The sequence below is a fragment of the Lynx canadensis genome, chromosome A2 (assembly GCF_007474595.2).
Source record: "Lynx canadensis isolate LIC74 chromosome A2, mLynCan4.pri.v2, whole genome shotgun sequence".
Taxonomy (NCBI): Eukaryota; Metazoa; Chordata; class Mammalia; order Carnivora; family Felidae; genus Lynx; species Lynx canadensis.
In genome coordinates, this window is record NC_044304.2 from 166,011,989 (window position 1) to 166,027,159 (window position 15,171).

Here is a 15,171-nt window from a genome sequence, read left to right on the forward strand (position 1 = left end):
TGAAATTGAAAAAGCAAAAGTAGAGTTGGGAATACTTAAACTGTACCTACTGGTGGGAATTTGAGGCATTATTTAGAAAAGTATCTCCAAGTGGCTTTTTAAAATGCATCTCTATGTTGGGTACAACAATCTCAGTCCCGTTGTCGTATTTTTTAAACTGGTCACACACCCCTTAAAGTTAGACATTAGCAATGTTTAGCAAACCTTTCATTTGGGCTTACAGACTACAGCATTTAGCCTTTTTCATGAAAGGAAACGCTTAAGTCAGAGGCACAAAGAAGCCATTTTGTCACAGGGAAACCTGGGACCCAGATGTTACTTCTTTATGGGAAAGGTGCAGTCAACCCAGCACAGTTGCCACCAGCAGTCATCCAGCTGTTTAGTAGATAAAAACTAGAAAACACAGGGGCACCTGGGTGGCTCAGTTAAGTGTCCAACTCTTGATACCGGCTCAGGTCATGATCTCAGGGTTGGTGAGTTCAAGCCCCAAATTGGGTTCTGTGCTGACAGTGTGGAGCCTGCCTGGGATTCTCTCTCTCTCTGCCCCTCCTCCACTTGTGCTCTCTCTTTCTCTCTCTCTCTCTCTCTCAAAATAAACTTAAAAAATTGGAAAACAAGTAAAAACACAAAGTAAATTATCCCAAATCCCATCCCCAGAAGCAACACTTGAAATCCTTGCACTGTCCCATCCTTAAAAAAAAGTATACCATAGTACTCTTCTGTTGCCACTTAAAAAAGGAATTGTACCTCCTTGTCAATAAATAATAGATCTGCATTATTTGATGGATACACCATACTGTTTTTTTAAATAAAATTTTTAATGTTTACTTATTTTTGAGAGAGAGAGTACAAGCAGGGGAGGGGCAGACGAGACACAGAGTCCAAAGCAGGCTCCAGGCTCTGAGCTCTCAGCACAGACCCTGATGTGGGACTCAAACTCACAAATCACAATATCATGACCTGAGCCAAAGGCAGACGCTTAACCAACTCAGCCACCCAGGCGCCCTAACCATACTCTGTTTTTTAGTGTACTTGAATTTAATCAATTCTGTATTGTGCTTTGTTTCCAATTTAACAATTACAGTGCTCCAATGAAGCAGTCGTCTTAAAACATGCATGCGTGTGTAATGTACTATATACAGTTCCATGCTCTTAAGTCAGAAACTGTGGTCCAGACCTGTTCCCCATCTCTCTGAGCACAGTGCCTCGCACACAGTGGGTGTATTAGTCAAGAGGACTTAGGTCAGTTGTTCTCGACTATGGGCAGTTTTGCCCCCCAGGGGGCACTTAGCAACATCTGGAGACATTTTTGATTGTCATGACTAGAGGTCGGGTACTAGTGGCATCCTGTGGGTAGAGGCCAGGAAGCTGCTAAACATCTCAGAATGCAGAGGACAGCCCCGCAACAGAGGATAAACCGTGCAAAATGTCAGCAGCACTGCTGTAGAGAAATACAGTTTAAGATGATGTAGCAAATCACATTCCACTGGACTAAGACCTTGAAATTTTCTTGCACACAACTTGGTGGCTTGCTCAAACAGCTTTCTTCCAGATGGGCACCCAGGGCCTCTGTCATCATGTGGCTTTGCTGTCTGAGAGCCATTTCCTTTTAGCTATACACACCGGGAGAAAGCATGGAGAACATCACGCAGGAGGTTCTATGGCCAGGCCTGGAAAGAGCAGCATACTTCTGCATCCAACTACTTTGGCCATTGGCCAAAACCTAGTCTTGTGACCCCAATCTAAACTGCAAGGGAGACTGGGAAATGTTGTCTTCTATGCATCCAGGAAAAGGAAATGGGATTGTTGGCATCTTGCCAACTTCTACCATTTTTAGTTTTCAAAAAAAAAAAAACCTACAAATTAAGATTAAGGAAGGTGATACAACATCAAACAGGGGCGGCTGGATGGCTCGGTTGGTTAAGTTTACGACTCTTGATTTTGGCTCAGGTCACGATCTCACAGGTTCATGAGTCCAAGCCCTGCGTTGGACTCTGTGCTGATGGTGTGAAGCCTGCGTGGGATTCTCTCTCTCTCTCTCTCCACCCCTCCCAACTTGAGTGAGCGCACGCTCTCTCTCTCTCTCTCTCTCTCAAACTTTAAAAAAAAAGCAGAAATTGTTAGATATTTTTAAAAAAACATGTTTGCACATAGCTACTCAATAGGTATTTGTTGAATAGGGTTCTTGACTATGGAAAGGATGAATAGTGTTCTTTTAAAAAAGCAATCAGGTATTTGTTGAAGGCCTGCGTGGACACGCTGGTTATCTTGTGTCCTCTTACGCCCACCCTCAGATCTACGTTCCACCCTTCACCTCGTTCTCGGTCCCAGGACGCTGTATAGTCTCCCTCGTCCTCTGCCCCTCCAGGTGATCTTGGTGAACAGGGAAACCCAACAGAGTTGAGGGGAGGGAAGGCAGAAGACTAGGCCGTTTATTTTCCAAGTTCCGCGTCAGGTTGACTTGAGCTCGCAAAGGAACCTGTTCTGTACAATTCTCTCCTTCCGGGTTCTGGCCACCTGGCCTTCTCCTCATCCCTTTGGGCCTAGACTCTTTCATTTCTATCCTGCCTGCACCTTCGTGAGTAGTGCCTTTACAAACTAACTTTCCCAGATAGTCCTAATTTGGGTGTGCGCCTTGAGTTGCAACCCTGGCTGATACAACAGACAGGAAAACCTGATGGGGACGTTGCAAATTGTTTTCCTTCAAATAAGAGATTACATCTACCCTAAAAAACCTGAAGATAGTTGGGATACACGAGCCTGGCACTAGTGGAATTAAGGGTAAATGCAGCAGAGATTTAGGGAAGAGGGGCTCATGTGCCAGGATACCTGGGGAAACCTCCTTGGATGGAGTGGATAAGAAAGAAGTGATTCTCGGAGGGGGAAATCACCGACAAGGCATGTGAGGTCAGAATGCTGGCATTTCTGGGTACAAAGTTGCACATATTAGATAAGTTCTCGATTATTTGATACAAGGGAAAATGGGGAACAATACAAAACAAGTAGGCTATGTTCAGTATATGAAGAGCCTGGATCCCCACCCCCACCCCCCCCAACCAGAGCAGATTGTTGAATTCGAGGTATAGAATAATCCTGTAGCTGTGGTAATAGGACAAAACAGCTTACTAATTATTCAGAGTTAAGTACTCTGGGACAGGCTGGCTGTAGGATTAACTGTTGCTTCATTCATGGCCTTTGAAGTGTGTGGAAATAAAACTGTCCTGAATAGCGTTGACCATTGATGTGAAGCAGTGAACAGCATTAACCCACCAAGAAATTAGAACACCCTCATTCATAGTAGTTAAAATGAACGAGTTAAACATTCACATTTGGAGGGAAGAAGTTGTGGCCTCTCAGCAGCCACTAGCACTTTGTGACAGTCACCTTGATCGTATTGGCTTGACTTCATTCCTGTCAGTGTTCACAGGTACCAGCAGCAGGAAGGACACACGGAAGCAAAAGCGCCCTGAAATTTGGAAGATCCCCCGCAAATTGGGGCCACGCGCCAAGTGGTGAGATCAAGTGTCTGTCGAAGCCCTCCTCTTCGTCAGGATGATTTTGGGTGCTGGCTTTTGGGAATCTATATTGGCTTACCTCCCCAGAGCGGGTCCCACAAGAGGGCCTCGACCGCAGTGCCCCATGCTCTTGGCAACTGCATGCAGTATGAGAGTAATGGGCGGAGAGTCCAAAGCCTTCCAACGGGATACCTGCTTAGATATTTTTACAGCACTTCCAATGACACCTGAGCACCACGACCTTACTCTCCACGCTGTTGTTACCCAGAGACTTTCCCGAGCTTACAAATGTATAACCAAAGCTCGTGTTGACTGGCATGACAGTCTAATGTTGTAGACAGAGTTGTGTCCATCTCACGGTTCACCAACTGCGTAATAAAGACTCTGAGGACCTGGTCCTGTGCTCTGTCACACTAACAAAGATTGCCACAAGCTGGCTGTAACTTCCTGACTTGTTCCTTCTACTTAGACCTATTTTCATCTCCAAGATACTGTGACTCTGTCTCACCTCTTGAATAGAATACTCTGAGCATGAGAAACCTGAGGCCCAGAGAACTGAAGCAACTGTCCCATGATCCCAGTTACTAGCAGAATTTGGGCTAAATCCGTCTTCTTGGACTTTAATTCATTCTTTTAAAAATTAAAAGGAACAAGGTTTAACTTCATATAATCGAAGTAGAAGAAAGGTAACCTCTAAAACTACCATTTATGGGATGGAAAATTGAGCTTTGCGTTGATTTAAAATAGTCCACCGATACATTTTTTGCAGCTAATATCTATTCCTCCTCTGGAGTCAGCTGAAGATGAAGAGATGGTTGTTACATCTAAGTCCAAAACTTCCTGATTTTAATGTCTTGTGTCAGTTTTAATTTTCTGATTTAATTAGTTTCCTAATTAGAAGGGGTTAAATTAATTAACCTCATTATTTACTATATATTTAATGATTTCTCCCCTATTGGGAGTTACTCAATTTTCAATAATTGGAAAGCTTATGACAAGAGGGAATATTGCCAAGTTTTACACTTACTGCTTGCTGATCAGCAGCAGGAACAGGACAGGCTGAAGGGGACTTCAGGTGACCTATCAGGTACATGCAAAGGCCGTTTCCCACTTGTTTTGAAACATGGTGCACGGAAAAACTTGGGTTGGGATTCCATAATTGCTATCAACTCTGAGTGGCTATATCCTTTATTTCAAAGATATCCTAGAACATAGGATTTTATAAGAAATAGCCCTAGTTCATGACAATAAAATAATCATGAAGTTTTGGATAATGCTAGATAATTACAATGAAAAGGAGACTTTCGGAAATTGTCACCCATATAAATGAAACACTAAAATATTCAGATTTTCCTCAGACTTTGTTAATGGACAACCTCAATGGCATTTGGGAAGACATAGTAAGATCATAGTCTAATATCCACATGGCTTGTGGAAATCACACAGTCCTGTTCCTATGTATAGATATAAGCAATTTGTGGATAACAACGTTTCAAAGAAGTAATATACAACGAAGAACACAAACGAGGCCCTATCCATACAATGGCTGAATTTTTCTTTGCCCACTTTGGAAATACAGTCTAAGGCAGATTTGGGTAATCTGTCCTCTGCTGTGCAGAGACTAATGGAGACAGGAGGCAGCTGCTCATTTCTCCATGCCTCTTCATTGCCACTTGCACATAGCACCACCACTACCTGGGAGAAGCCCAGACCCACAAGAGGTGACGTGAGGAAAGCTTGGGTGGTGGTGCAGGTTTAAACGCACACCTGACATATTTAGTAGAACGAAGTGGTCTGATCATAGGAAATTCGCTTCAGTTGAGCCCTCAGGTGCGTTGCAGCGAGGACTTGCTCAGCAGTCCAGACACACCCATAGAACGACGGGGTTCTGTTCTAGAAGCAATGCCAACGTGAGTTGTGTAGAGTGACCGAATTCACAGCGGGGAGATGCTATAGAGACTGGGATGATTAGGGAGAGCCTAGTAGAGGGCCCGAAGGGTAATAGGAAGAGGACGAAGACGTCCATCCTGCTGGGAGCGGCAGGCCTCAGCAGACGCCTGGCCCGGAAGCAACATGGCGGGCGGCACGGCAACTCCGGAAGTGAGGACGATGGTGTGGGCGGACCTCTGAAAGGCAGCAGCAAGCAGCAGATGGAAGACCTTCAGGGCACACTGTGTAGGAAGTAACAATAATTGCCCATATTTATCATTGATCAGAATCTGTCTATTATGAGGGCTAAATTTGAGACATTAGAAGCTGGTCTTTAATTTGATCCCGTTTGGAAAATACTGGCCGTGCTCAGTGTAGACTCTGGGTCTACAGTACTCCGGAAGTGCCAGCTGCACAGCGCCACCTGCTGTGGCCCCACACTCACCGTAGCTTCTTGTTGCCTGTGGAGCGAAGTTCAGTCCCGTTAGCCTGCCTTCCATGAGCTCCACGATCACCTGTTATTCTTTGACATACACCCCATCCTTATTCCCCAGAACTGAGCACCCCAGACTTACATCTGCTACTCCCCTTCATTCACGCTCTCTTCCCACCAAACTGGACTACTTTCTTCAATCACAGCCACAACTCTCACCTCCATGGCTTTCTACAGACTGTCCATCTCTCCATCTGGAATGACCCCCTCCAATTACACACCTATGCAGATCTTACCTCCTCCCATGGCCAAGCTCAAGTGCCCGTTTCTTGAAACATCTCTCAAGCCTTGAGATAGAAATATTTGTCCCTTCTATTTATGATTACAAACAAATCATGTAAGTGAAGGCTCTTTGGCACGGATCAAGGATGACTAAGCTGATCAAATATGAGAGAGTTTACCTCAACCCGTTGTAATGGCTGGTGTGATGCATCTGTGAACCATTTTCAAGGCAAGGAATACAACAGGGTAGGGAACCTAAATGTGATAGCTTACCTCCACCCCTATATCTAGATATAAAATACCAGAAAGACTTTATTTTGAAATACTTCGTCATCTCACACCCCATCCCCACGTAATCCTTCCACGACTAACTGAAACAAGTCTTATTTCCCTTAACGTGTATTTCCTCCGCTGTTTGATATGGTGCCCGATGAAGAGTGGACAGTGGACACATATTTAAAGAGTAGATGGCTGCACTTTGAATGAATTAATATCATTGCTAAGGGTTTTGAGGCACCATTAAAGACAGTCATCCTTGTGCAAATTTAAAACTTAACTCTTCTCGTGAAGTTGCTATGTTACTGGCTGTTGGGTTTTATTTTACAGATGGGGAAATGCTCAGAAAGGTTAGGTCTTGGGTCAGCAAAGTCTTTTTTGTGAAAGGCCAGGTAGAAAATATTTCAGGCTTTATGATCCATAAAGTCTGTTTTGCTTTCTTACCTTGGCTGCTGCAGTGTGAAAGCGCCATGGACAGTGTGCTTACCAGTGAGCAAGGCTGTGTTTCAACAGAACTTTCTTTGCCAAACAGGCAGTGGGCCAGATTTAGCCTTTGGGTCTTGGTTTGCCGACTAGGGGTGTGGGGGCAGGGGGAGGGGCAGGGCTCCAGGGTTACAAACTTGAAAGTGGAAGAAACAAAGACTGACACCCAACAGGTGTGAACTAAGCCACCAGCCTCACAGCCCCGGTCTGCACGCTTTCTGCTTCACTCTGATAACTCTCTGCTCTCCCGGGGTCTGTCTGAATGCTTGACCATCAGGAAAACAGGGAGATTAGGGCTAATTAATTAGTCCAGACTTTGAAATCCAGAGAGAAAAGGGCCTCATATTAAGTGCAAATCATCATCCTAAGTAATATGTTTGTGGCACTTTCATTAAATTTTCTCTCAAATCTTGAAAAATATGTATCTCCTGGCTGCCAACATTTTCATCTTAGTATAATTATGAAGCCTCCCCAAATAATCATTTTTCGGTTTGTGATACTCAGTGGGGCACAATGCCAGCTGCTGAGACCTGACCGAGCTGTTTGAGACTTATTAGCACGGCACAGGTGAAAATGAGTAAAGTCTTAGTGAAATTTGTTCATAGTGTATTGAATATAAATGCCTATTGTCTAGTGGCGTGCGTGGAGAAAAAAAAGGCACTAATCAAAAGAAGTTAAAATAATTCCGTGTCAAGATAAATATAGGGATTTAGGGACATTTTCCCAAGATATTAATAAAAACCATTTTGGTTACCAAATACAAGCCAGACATTTCAACATGTGATAACTGTTTTTATGAACAACATGTTCACAAACAGAAAATGGTCACAAAATTAAGTATGTGACTCCTTAAGTGAGTTAAATTTTTTTTTTTCCATTTCCTAACAGGAGCAAGTATTTTGGACCTGAAGCTTAGAGCAAATCCAGGGACTATGAATCTAAAAAAAGTATCACTCTTTGTTTATGGACTTCCTATTCCTGGTCAGTTCTACAGACACATTTTCTAAGATACTAAAAACCCAATGACATCAAAGTTCTAATACTCTCCTCTGTTTCCTAGGCAGGGTTTACAAGTAACTCTGAACTCCGTTTAAATCAGTTCATCGTCTTTCCTTGAACACATGCTACCCCTTCAAAGACAGAGACTGCGGGAAGTGGCTTACCAGTTCGGAGCATGGAGGCTAGAGGATGAATCAGAAAGAGAATCGCAGGAAAGAAGCAGCTGATGTCCTTCAATTGGGTGGCAGTGACTTTCTGTTATTTCGTTTCTAACAGAAGAATAGCAGAGAGTCACCTCCATGAACACAAAAGCAATTTACTTTCAGAATTCTTGGCCCAGGAACCCTCTTCAATTACTGAGTGATTTAATAGAGTTCCAGATAATTCTAACATGTTTCTAAGTGGGAGAATTTGCTTAACCTATTTGCCTATGTGTGGCAGCTCTAAGGAATCTCACCGAAGTACAGAAAATGAGAGGAATATGCAGACGGTGTTGAGTCCCGCATTCCACTGCTATGGAAAATTTGCAGAGTATTGGGTGTGTGTTATAACATCATAAACACTGAATTGTAAGTGTTGTAATTTATGGATTTTACTCCATTCACCTGCATGTTCATTAGGATCAGAGAAAGCAGGTTCATTTATACCCTCTTTAGCATCGGTATTTACAGATTCATCAGAGATGAGCGCACCTGAAACTCAATCCGTCGGTGTTTGCCAGTTTGCCACAGCCTGTTCTGGGCAGCACCTTCTTGGAACCCATCCTGGGAACGGTTGCTTATTTCCTGAATCATTTCAGACATAAAATGATTGAATTTCAAGGCTTCTTGATGCTGAGTGAAGATCCAAAAATGCAAGTAAAATAGGCTTTACAGGGACTTGAGCGGGGCCGTGTCAAGGTTTCCCTGCTCCATACACTAGTCTTCATTTTCTTCCTTGGTGCCCTACCATCCCCTCTTCTGGCTTACTTGACTCGGTGTTATTGGTGATCTTCATTTCTTTGGTGCTCAGATGGGAGCCATTTGGGGAAGTTGGGGTCGGTAAGGTAAAACGTGCCAGAGGAAGGTTTAAATCCAGAGGAACATGACTTCTCTCACCTTGCATCTTGCAGTAATGTTTTATTGGTAGTAATTACATATTTGTTCAGAGGTACACTCCTATCAACAAAAAAGAAAAAAGAAAGCCTGCTTATTCGTATTGCCACTTAATGTCGCTCAGTGGGCCTCTATTACCTTGCATCAAGTTCCCAGACCTGTTTTTTTTTTAATTTTTTTTTATTTTTAAAAATTTACACCCAAATTAGTTAGCATATAGTGCAACAATGATTTCAGTAGATTCCTTAATGCCCCTTCCCCATTTAGCCCATCCCCCCTCCCACAGCCCCTCCAGTAACACTCTGTTTGTTCTCCATATTTATGAGTCTCTTCTGTTTTGTCCCCCTCCCTGTTCTTATATTATTTTTGTTTCCCTTCCCTTATGTTCATCTGTTTTGTCTCGTAAAGTCCTCATATGAGTGAAGTCATATGAGTTTTGTCTTTCTCTGACTGACTAATTTCACTTAGCATAAGACCTTCCAGTTCCATCCACATGGCTGCAAATGGCAAGATGTCATTCTTTTTGATTGCTGAGTGATACTCCATTGTGTATATATACCATATCTTCTTTATTCATTCATCTGTCAATGGGCTTTCGGGCTCATACTTTGGCTATTGTCAATAATGCTGCCATAAACATGGGGGTGCATGTGCCCCTTCGAAACAGCATCCGTGTATCCCTAGTAATGCAATTGCTGGGTTGTAGGGTAGTTCTATTTTTAGTTTTTTGAGGAACCTCCATACTGTTTTCCAGAGTGGCTGCACCAGCTTGCATTCCCACCCAGACCTGTTTTTCTCTTATTCCACCCAATAATAATTTGGGGGCATCTACTGCTGCCTTCCTGACTTGAGTATCCCTGTTCTTACAACTTACAGCTCCACATCTGTCTGGAGTGCAGGAGACTCTTTGTTCTCCCGTGCCCTGTGATTAGAGCCAGTGGAGAGCTATGACAACCTATGACCAGCCAGATGCTTGCTAAGGGCAAAAAAATTACACAATGGATAGGGGGAGAAGGAAGTTGTAAACTCCAGCCGTGACCACATGACCAGTTGTAGAAGCAACAGCTTCACCCAGACTGTTCAATCAACTCCACAGCTGTGTGAGGTTCAGTTGCTATGATGAATTCCTCATCCTGTCTTGCGTTTGTTCTGCTTATCTGGTTAAACCTAGATTCAGGGTCTGTGATATACAAATTCATGTGCATATACAACTTCCTGCCCTCTTTTCAGGTGAGAACAGAGAAACTTTCCTTCTGACTCTAAAGCTTTAGATCTTATCCCACCTGCATACATCCTGAATTGTGTATCACTTATTCTTTCTCTCCCTTATATATTCAACCTCTCTTTATTGGGTCTTCCAAAAATCTTTTTTTTTTTTAATGCTTATTTATTTATTTGACGGGGGGGGGGGGAGTACAAGGGGGGAGGGGCAGAGAGAGAGCGAGAGAGAGAATCCCAACACAGGGATTGAACCCACAAACTGTGAGACGACCTAGCTGAAATCAAGAGTTGGGTGTTTAACTGAGCCACCCAGGTGCCCCCCCAAAAGCTTTTAAATAAGCTCATGCTTGGGGCGCCTGGGTGGCGCAGTCGGTTAAGCGTCCGACTTCAGCCAGGTCACGATCTCACGGTCCGTGAGTTCGAGCCCCGCGTCGGGCTCTGGGCTGATGGCTCAGAGCCTGGAGCCTGTTCCCGATTCTGTGTCTCCCTCTCTCTCTGCCCCTCCCCCGTTCATGCTCTGTCTCTCTCTGTCCCAAAAAAAAAAATAAATAAATAAATAAGCTCATGCTTTTATTTTTTTAAACTTTATTTATTTTGAGAGAGAGAATCCCAAGCAGACCCCACACCATCAGCACAGAGCCTGATGCATGGCTCCAACTCACAAACCATGAGATTATAACCTGAGCTGAGATCAAGAGTCAGACACCTGACCAACTGAGCCACCCAGGCACCCTTAAACACCCTTTGTAAAGTCCAAACTCTCTGTTGGCCTGGATCCCTGAGCGACCACAAGCAGCACCTCACAGTGGATGTGGTGTGTGAGTTAGAAAAGATTGTGAACCATGGCAAGTTCAAATGCTGCTGCAGGAGAGTCTAGCTAAAACTTGCAAGACCAGAGATACAAGCATGAACATGGACAGGTATGAAGTTGGCTCTCGATAGGTGAGGAAAAGTAGTTGGGAGAGGGCCTGCTAGCCTACAAGTGGTACCCAAGCACCAGGATAAATAAAAGACAACCATTTCTTCCATACTTGTACCCTTCTCTCAAGGTTCAAAGTCAACAGAGGGAGCAATGAATTTGTCAAACCTGGGTTGATGCCTATCCTCCTCTCTTTACACCATGATGCTGACAGAGAGGCTTTGAGTCTTTCAGTACCTCCAGAATAGGCAGGTGTCTCAATGTCTTGTTCCTCTATCAAGTGTCTACAGTGCTGGGTGACAATTACCCCTCCATCGGTGGGGTTTTGTCTTAGGGAAAGGAAAAGGATTCTTGTGGCAACAATAACAGCAAACAGATTAGTGTATTTTCTCTCCCTTTTTCTACTTATATGGCTAAGCAAAACATAATCGTAAATATTTCTGTCCCTTTTTATTTAAAAAAAGGTAATTTCACAACTAGTTTCCACTTAATATATCATGGCATGCCTCCAAGTTAGTATGGATACTTCTAACCTAAAAAAAGTTATACAGTTCATATCGCGGTTCTACCCTAATTATTGAACCATAACCTGAATGCCCACTTACAGAGATAGCTCTAGTTTCTTTGCCCCCCACAAACAACACAGCAATAAACAGCTTTGTCCTACAATTAAGAACTGGTGTTTTTATTTCTGAAAAATTGAGTACTGATTCTCAGAGAAGGACTGCTGGATCACAGAATATACACTTAATTTTGGTAGGTCCCCCTAGGGTATTTCCTCCCCAAAGTAACTTATATTTCCACCAGCAGTTTTCATTACTGTCAGCAGTGGATAGGATTGTTCATTTCCCTACACTCCCATCAACTTTAGATGTTATGCTATTCTTCACCCATCCGATCAGAAAAATGAAAAAGATTTAAGAAAGTAAACTATAGCATTTCTCTATCTGCAAGGGAGACTGGTCACCTGTTCATATCTCAATTTGCTTTTAGCACAGCAGTTATGCTCATTTTTAATTCATGTTCTATATCAGGAATGCTTTGCAAATCCAAGCCTCTTAAGATGTCTCTGGCGGCAAGTGTGTATGTGTTTGTGTGTATGAGAGGATATATACATATACAAATAATATATATTCACACGTAGACAGGTGTGTGCCAAAGGCAGCAAGACGTGTGTGGCTGGTGAACCTAGGTTATGATATGTGGATTCTCATTTCATTATTCCCTCAACTTTTCCAGAAGCTTGGACATTTTTCAAAATAAATTGTGGGAGAAAGGCGGTCTCTCCAGTTGCAGGCGTGGTATATCTTGCATCTCTGGGTTTTCCAAGACTCAGACCTGGGCTGCCTGACTTCTTTACCCATCACTCTATGTGTCCGCTGATTTCTGGCTTCCTGCCTCCCTGGTCCCTGATCTGTAGGGTGTCTCAGCTTTCGGTATTCACCTGCCTTCCAGTGCCACCCACAAGCTAAATCCAAGGAGCGTCCAAAGTTTGGCAGATCTTCTCCAGCAGCCGAGCCTCTCTTTATGACTTGCTTGGGGCACTTGCACCAAGTTATTGCACATATGCTCTGGGGTGACCAGCAGTCCCGATTTGCCATCCTGGGAAATCCCTCAGACTGGAGCAAACTGAGATGGTTGGTCACCAACAACTGCCTGCCCAACCTCTGTGAGAGAAAAAGTTACCCTGACCCTTGTTAAAACAGTAAGGAAGAGTTTTTCAATAGAGGAGAGAGACTGGGCTCAACTCCGAACACCTCAAAGACAACTGGGGATTTCTAGCCAAGGAGAAGACTGAGGGGTCAGGGTACGGAAACTACTAAGAGGAGGCATCAAGGATAGGGGACTCTTGCTAATGTGGCTGAAGACAGGCCAGGTGGGGAGGAGGACCTTGATGAGACGTCAAGGGTGGGTGGGGTGACCTAGCAGGATTCTTGCTAAGACCAGGCCGGGCAGACCCAAGATAGGACTAACCAAAAGGAGGGCTCCATGGATCCAGACAAAAGGTCCATAAAACAGAGTCTCTGTTGCCTCCACATTGGAGAAAGGGCCGCCAGTCAGAGTTTATAACTGAATCGGTGGCCCGAGGACTGTCACTGCCATCCGAAAGTGAGATTGTTGTTGCAGAGTGGGACAGGTGGCTCCGAGGACGCCAAGACCAAGGGTAGGAGGGCCGGTCAGTGCAGCCCTGCTCTAAGCACAACCAAGGGGGGGTAGGTAGTCCATGAAGACTTTACAGCATTGTTAGTCCCTGTATGGTTAACCCATAAAACTGTTACATGTAGCCTACCAGAATTATTGTACCCATATTGTACCCAATTATTGTCACCAAGACCCAAAACCTTTTAGTGACTCCTGCAAGTCTTCCTGGCCACAAGAGAACCAAGGTCAGCCATCAGATCTCACAGTCGGGCTAAAATGTCAGGAAGTGTTTTTCACAAACATCTTCATTAGCCAACGTGGGCTTCGGATAGAATTTTTTTAAAGGGCATTTACATATCTAGGAAAATGGCCATTCAAAGAGAAGTTTTGTGACCTAAGGAGGGAAAAAAAACAGAAAACAAGAATTTTTGCTTGTAACACCATGATGGGCCTCAAAAAACATGCTTCTTACAGAAAGATCTACTTATATTTTACCTGAAAAGGGCTCAGTAGTTATTCTTCGGAAGCTGTTGGTGTAGTAACTCCCCGGAGATTAACATGAGTAGCTACAACTGGTCAGGTAGGTTTAGAGTCAGACAAACAGCTGCAGGGAGCCGCAGTGGGTGGTGGGACCCCGGCAGACTCAAGTTTGATTCATTGATTGGCTTAAAAACTCCTGCAGCACATAAAGCTTAATTGGGCGCAGAGAGAGCTGGGGCCCCAAGACAATGATGACGAAGGCAACTGCACCTGCTCAGAGTTCCAACGCGACCGTGGATCTTGGTGCTTGAACAAGACATCTGATTATCTGCGGAACACAGGCTGTGGTTAGAAGCACATGCCTGCAGCCATTGAATGTACGGTTTCCTCTTTAGTTCTTGTAGACGATGCCGTTCGTTGATCTGCAGGATGGACGTCAAGCACGTGAACGCGAAAGGGTAATGCCCCCTGCCCTGTGAGAGTGGTACTGTTGTCCCCTGACAATACAGAGTCCACTTTGCCAGCACAACTTTGTGGATCTTAGCGGGTTAGAGCTTTGAGAGTTCTAGAACTTACCAGGGCTAGAGTATATAGCAAAAAAGCAAGATTTATAATACAGCGTCATCACTGAAAAGCAGGAAAAATCACATGAGAGAGCGCCAATGATTTTAAGCTTTCCCATTTAACTGTCACTAGCAACCCTACTTTGTCCTCTCCTTTCGCTGCTACACGGACGAGAAGGCTAAGTATGAAATTTCCCAGCCTCTTTTGTAGCAAGCATCGGCCACGTCCTACAATTCTTGCCAGTAAAACAGAAGTAGGAGGCTACCATGGAGGCGTTCTGGGGGAAAATCTGCGTTCCTGGTTCCCTGGTTTAGGTACGGAGTGCACAGGCAGAGCTGAGCAGAAAGTTGCCCTTCTTCTTTTTAATTAATTAATTTATTTTGAGAGAGAGAGAGAGAGAAAGAGAGAGAACAAGTGGGGGAGGGGCAGAGAGAGAGAGAGAGACAGAGAGAGAGAAAATCCAAGCAGACTCTGCACTGTCAGCACAGAGCCTGACTCGGGGCTTGAACTCACCAACCCTGAGATCATGACCTGAGCCCAAACCAAGTCAGACACTTAGCCGACTGAGCTGCCAGGCGCCCCTGCCCTTCTTTGTGAGCCTTTTCTTTCTTCTTGTACACGGGCGAGGTGCTTGGATGTGCAGCAGGCGGTGTGAACACACGAGGGGGCAAGCCCGCCTGCGGAGGACAGCGGGGTGCGAAGACGGAGCTGAGTCCTTGTTGGTATTGCTGTCACGACTCTAACCCAGGGCCACTCATGTGATGACCCCAGTTGAAACCACTGCTCATCGGACATTCAGTTACCTGTAGCTGACCACCTTCTTGGTTCCCTACG